Genomic DNA, 6,172 nt, shown 5'->3' with positions numbered 1-6,172 from the left:
ATTATTTGTTTCAGAGGTACAGATCTGTGATTCAACAGTCTTGCACAATTCACAGCGCTCACCATAGCACATACCCTCCCCAGTGTCTATCACCCAGCCACCCCATCCCTCCCACCCCACCCCCCACTCCAGCAACCCTCAGTTTGTTTCCTGAGATTAAGAATTCCTCATATCAGTGAGGTCATATGATACATGTCTTTCTCTGATTGACTTATTTCACTCAGCATAACACCTTCCTGTTCCATCTACGTCGTTGCAAATGGCAAGATCTCATTCCTTTTGATGGCTGCATAATATTCCATTGTATATATATACCACTTCTTCTTTATCCATTCATCTGTCGATGGACATCTTGGCTCTTTCCACAGTTTGGCTATTGTGGACGTTGCTGCTATAAACATTGGGGTGCACATACCCCTTCGGATCCCTACATTTGTATCTTTGGGTTAAATACCCAGTAGTGCAATTGCTGGATCGTATGGTAGCTCTATTTTCAACTTTTTGAGGAACTGCCATACTGTTTTCCAGAGTGGTTGCACCAGCTTGCATTCCCACCAACAGTGTAGGAGGGTTCCCCTTTCGCCACACCCCCGCCAACATCTGTCATTTCCTGACCTGTTAATTTTAGCCATTCTGACTGGTGTGAGGTGGTATCTCATTGAGGTTTTGATTTGGATTTCCCTGATGCCAAGCGATGTTGAGCACTTTTTCATGTAGACACAATGGCCATTTGGATGTCTTCTTTGGAAAAATGTCTGTTCATGTCTTCTGCCCATTTCTTGATTGGATTCTTTGTTCTTTGGGTGTTGAGTTTGATAAGTTCTTTATAGATTTTGGAAACTAGCCCTTTATCTGATATGTAATTTGCAAATATCTTCTCCCATTCTGTTGGTTGTCTTTTGGTTTTACAACAGCTAAAATTTATTGATCACCTACTCTATGCCTGAGAGTGTCCAACCAATTGGCATGGATTTCTCGGGTACTATGTCATCCTCATTTTATGCTTAAGAAAACTGAGGCTTGTAACAGTCAAGTAACTTGTTCAAAGTCAACCTTCTGATAAAAGGACTTAAACCTGACCTGAGTTCAGAAGCTGAGCTCTTATCTCCTATGTAATAAATAAATGTCAACCGCATTTTGCCAACCCATCCTAGGTACATGAGTATTAAAAAGGCTGGCTTTTCCATTTTTCCTAAGCTTCATTCAGCCAACATAATGTTCAAGATATCTGGGGAATTGAATTCTATAAAAAAGATGCCAGAAGTGACCCAATTAGTCAAGAACACCTATTTTTAAAGGTGACTAAGATTGTTTGAAGGTCCCTTATTTTTGAAAGCCCCTTTCTGAATAATGCACCACCTCTTGCCTAGAATCTTTTCTGTGTAGGAATAGAGATAAAAATAGCCTGGAATGGCTTTTAATAAGATCCTTCTTTTTTGGGACACATGGAATGTCCCTGTGTGACTAATTTATAGCCATTCTTTAAGTAAATAAGTAAATTTGGACCAAAACTCTAAATACTAAGTGCACATTTGAGGCTTTTTGATGCTTATTCTCCCTTGCCATGAAAATATTGCCAATTTCCTGACTGTATTAATGTGCTCTATTATGTAAGATGGTATCATTGGCGAAAGCTGAGTAGTGGGAATGTGGGACCTCTCTGTACTATTTTTGCAGCTCCTCATGTGTCTATACTTTCAAAATAAAAAAGTTTTAAATATTGCCAAATTTCCATCTTGCTAGGTAAATGAACTTCCGAGTTTTGCAGCTGGTGACTTGCATCCAATTAAGGTTCCCCTTGGGGTCTTAGTCATCAATTTGAAAGAAGCACTGATGTGTGAAATGGGCACAACTCATTATCATACGAGGACCAATGGAGCACATCCATAAGCCTGCATCAGAGGGTCAGCCACATGCCCTTGTCCTGGTATCTAGCTGAGGACCAGGCTGTTTTCTGAAAAGCCTCATTAGAAATGAAAGTCAGCCTAGTGAGGAAGACTCTCAACTGCCTCTAGTGTACTAGTCCCCCTGCAAAAAGACAAACTCACCAGGTGACAGGATGAGTCCCAGACACAGGGCTTCAGTGAGTTGGGAGGAGTCAGCTATGCTCCTTGGCCTGGCTGCTACCTCTGGATACTTACTTGTACGTATCAGTGCCAAACTCTGACAAGGACAGATCACAGGAAGGCTGGGTTCTGGGACGGGAACGTGCAAGAGAGAGAAAAGCAGAGCAGTCTTGTGCAGGCGAGCAAGGCCAGTCCTGAGCAGAGTTCCAAGAGCTTACAGGGCCCCTGTCATCAGGGGGACTGCTCGCATGGTCACCCAGGAAATCTATTCTTTGTGAGCTGCCTTGAGCAACTAGGAACAGTTCCCAAAATAAGACATTGATTTGAAGGATTGGTGGAGGGTAGAAGAAAAAAAGTAATGATTTGTTCTCAAGGCACCTGCCTGAAATGCAATCCCTGCTTTTTTTTGTTTGTTTGTGTAGAAAGAGAGGAGGGAGATAAAGAACCCTGATAGCTTCCCCTAGCTAATGAGGCTGATCCTGGAAGTTTGTGGAACTCACTTTGGCCATCCTGCCCAGAAACACTGCCAAAGAAGGAGTTTTGTCCCAGTTGGTATTCAGAAGAACCTGTTCAAGGTGGTATCCGGAACAAGGTTGCAACTTTGAAAAGATAGAGCCCTGCACACAGCATGAATTCAGAGGTGGAAGAAGATCTGCTAACAGAATTTGGGAAGACAAATGATGGGTCAGGGAATACAAGGAACTCTCGCACGAGCCATTTCATAGACTGCCCCGAAACTGCCCATTCGTCTTCTGCCGTCAACCTACCAAAAGCCCTGTTGGCGTCCCTGGAAATAGATTGCTAAATAAGCCTAAGCCTTTTTTGGTTCATAGAATTGGTGAATCAAAGGGGCAGAAGATTTATCGCATGCCTCTGAAGATCATTTATAACTTGGCTAAGTGGCCCAGGATAAAACCACAATAAAGGTGATTCATGCTGGAAATCCATTCTGTTGAGGCAGAAATGAAAATCCACATTAAATCACAGTCTATTCTGTGCACGGGAGAATTGAAGTGAGCCAAGCTCAGTGGATTCCCAGGCACACTGAAGGCTGAAAACCATTGTTCTTGTAAAATGGGGGAAATGAGACTCTTTTAAAAGTGAGAATGCAGCCTCTAGCTCTGAGAGCAGGGAGGTACTCCTGACCGGGGTGAACAGCCCAATGGCCCTGCCAAGCGGGTGTCTGGGACTATATTCCCGGATGGCAGCCAGCCTGGGGATCTATTCAATTACTGCAAGTTCCTTGCCAGGAGGTTTTTATCGGCTGCACTATTTATCAAGACAATTGGACCCAGTACAAAAACCCACCTTTGCAAATTGCCACGAAAGGACTGTCTATGTGGCTGAATCAGGGATGTCTGCTGCCTCTTGGCTTTTGAACTCAACTGTAAATTTACTGCATTTTTCTCCTGGCTGGGATCACCTGGAAAATTTGCTTTCCCCTCTCCTTCACCTTCCCTTCTTGGTCTAGAGGTCTCATGTATTGAGGGATGATGTAAATGCAAGAGCAAGCTCACAGAGCAATCACAATGGACCCATTATTTTGCATGTGAGTTATTATTTTTTGTGCGACATTAAAGTCTTCTCAGCTTCTTTCCCTTCCTACAGCTGCAACCACACTTCTTCCCATCTTCCTTCTGCTATCTGTCTGTTCTCACTCTTGGGCATTGGTTATGACGAGCCCACATACTCACTTTTCAGTGAGAAGTTGACTGATGCTGCATCAGAAGCCCTCAGTTTTATTGGAAATTAACAAAAAATGTGGTCTTTCTAGTACTTAATTAGGGATTTTCCTTCTCCATTGGTTCTTTCCTTTACATTAGCCTTCATTCGTACAGTAACATTGCATGTGACTTAAAATATAGTTATTCAGTCATAATGGACAACCTCTAATGCAAGCCGATTGACAGCAAGGGAGTCCGAAATGGAGATGATCCACAAGCGCATACAGATCAGTATGGCACTCGCCATAAACCACTGGTGCTCATCTGTTGTCTCTGCTGAAAGCTGACAGTGACCACTGTGACACGTTCTGAAGGGTGGTCTAAGCAGCATGTTTAGAGCTGTGATAAAGGTAGGAATTCCATCCACAATGTATTTAGCAAAGACAAAACCTCATCAAAGTAAAGCCCCTTCCCTGAAAATAAGTAAAATCTACTACCTTGTTACACTCTTATCAAAAGAGTCCCTATAGGTGTCCCTATAGGTGACGGGGACTTGTCTACTGACAAAACACTTGAAAACTGGATTTATATGAGAATCATTGGCTTTCTTAAAAAATAATTCCTGTCTCTTCTTATGCCTAGAAGGGATGCACTGCAAACATCAGCCATAAAGAAGGCTTATTTTATGGTAAAAGCAATCTGGTAGATTGTAGATAGAACACTAAATTTGTCTGGTCATACAAATCTTATGAGCATGAACTAAAACATCCTGAATGCATCAATTAACCAGAGTTCCTATTAGATTTATTTTTTACAAAAACTGTTTCCCTGGGATGCCTGGGTGGCTCAGTTGGTTAAGCATCTGCCTTCGGCTCAGGTTATGATCCCAGGGTCCTGGGATTTGGCCCCACCTTGGGCTCCCTACACAGTGGGGAGTTTTCTTCTCCCTCTCTCTCTGCCCCTTCCCCATCACGTGAGCGCTCTCTCTCTCTCTCTCTCTCTTGCTTTCTCTCTCTCCCTCTCTCTCAGATAAATAAAATCCTTTAAAAAAATTGTTTCTCATCTCAATACAGTTAGTACTTTGATTCGTTCCCCTTTCAAAGACTAAGGGAAAGGATATGCTGCTGGTAACAGACTGCTGCCCATCAAACTAGATGGAGAGAATTAATTTAATGAAGAGTTTCTATTTAGGAAGAAGCAGTAGGAGGAAAGGGCAACAGCTGGAGCTTCTACCAGGTTGGCTGGTGTTTTACATGCTGGAGAAGCAGCTGGAAATTTGGGTGACAGTTTTGAAAGCCTGATGATAAGAAAAAGGTCACTGAAATTGAAATGGTGGGTGGGAAAGTGGAGCAGACCAGGATAATGTGGCAAACCTGAATCATCTCATGCGTGTTAAAGCTTTTAAAGAACTCTTTTCTTTTTGCGTCAAACAGTTTGCTATTCTCTCCAGTGACTACTGTCCCATGAATGACATAGATTATTTGCCTTTTTTTCTTCTACCTAAATCAATTCTAAAAGCAATTTTTTAAAGTTCAGTTTATATGATGAAGAATGTTCCCATCAGACCTGAGTCACATTGTGAATGTATGTCTTTTGCTTTAGTATGTAGTTTTTTTAAGCCAATGTTGTTCCCAAACTACCTTAGAAACAATGTGTGTATTTACAAAACTAACAAACATTGTAGCTTGGAAAATTCCTTTGGCACAGACAAGAGCCTTCAGCCACAAAAGCTCCTGACTTAAAAGCTGAGCCAAATAAAACTTGACAGCAAGGCAAAATATTTTATAGGCAATGTGACATTTTATAATAATGGAATAATAAATGCAGAAAGGAAAATGAACCAAAGCTGAAATATCATCTGAGATCCATTGGATACTAAAGGGAGGTGAATCTCATTTAAATTTTCCTGTTTTTATTACACTAATAATTATGTCTATGACTGAAGCACTCTTCAACTTGGAGAACTCCAGTATTTCTAATCACATTGTCACATATTACCAATCACTTGTCTGTATGAGATCTGGACGATTCATTACAGAAGCCTTGGTAGCATGCTGAAGTGGATGGATACAGAAAGAAAGTGATGGAAAAATCACAGAACCACTTAATCAAGCACTTCAATCTGCAACCAAATCAAGCAATGTTTAAATCAACCTGAAGAACACAATCCAACCCAAAACACATCCACAACTTGACATTATATCAGATTATCGATGGAATTAATAAAGACCAAGTAAGCTTCCTTGCCAATGTCTTGTCTTCCACCCTACTACAAGGCTCAGTGACCAGAGTTGATTTGGGTCAGTTTGGGAGAATCAGCAAGGGTCTATCAACCACCTTTCTAGTCCATAGGACAATGGTAAAGAGGGTACAAAGCATTGATGTTTTAGTCTGGGAAAAGAGAAATAGTCGAGGCTGGTTTTAACACAGTTGGGTTAGGTT

Source organism: Halichoerus grypus, chromosome 12 (assembly GCF_964656455.1).
Source record: "Halichoerus grypus chromosome 12, mHalGry1.hap1.1, whole genome shotgun sequence".
NCBI lineage: Eukaryota > Metazoa > Chordata > Mammalia > Carnivora > Phocidae > Halichoerus > Halichoerus grypus.
This window is presented reverse-complemented; position numbering follows the sequence as displayed.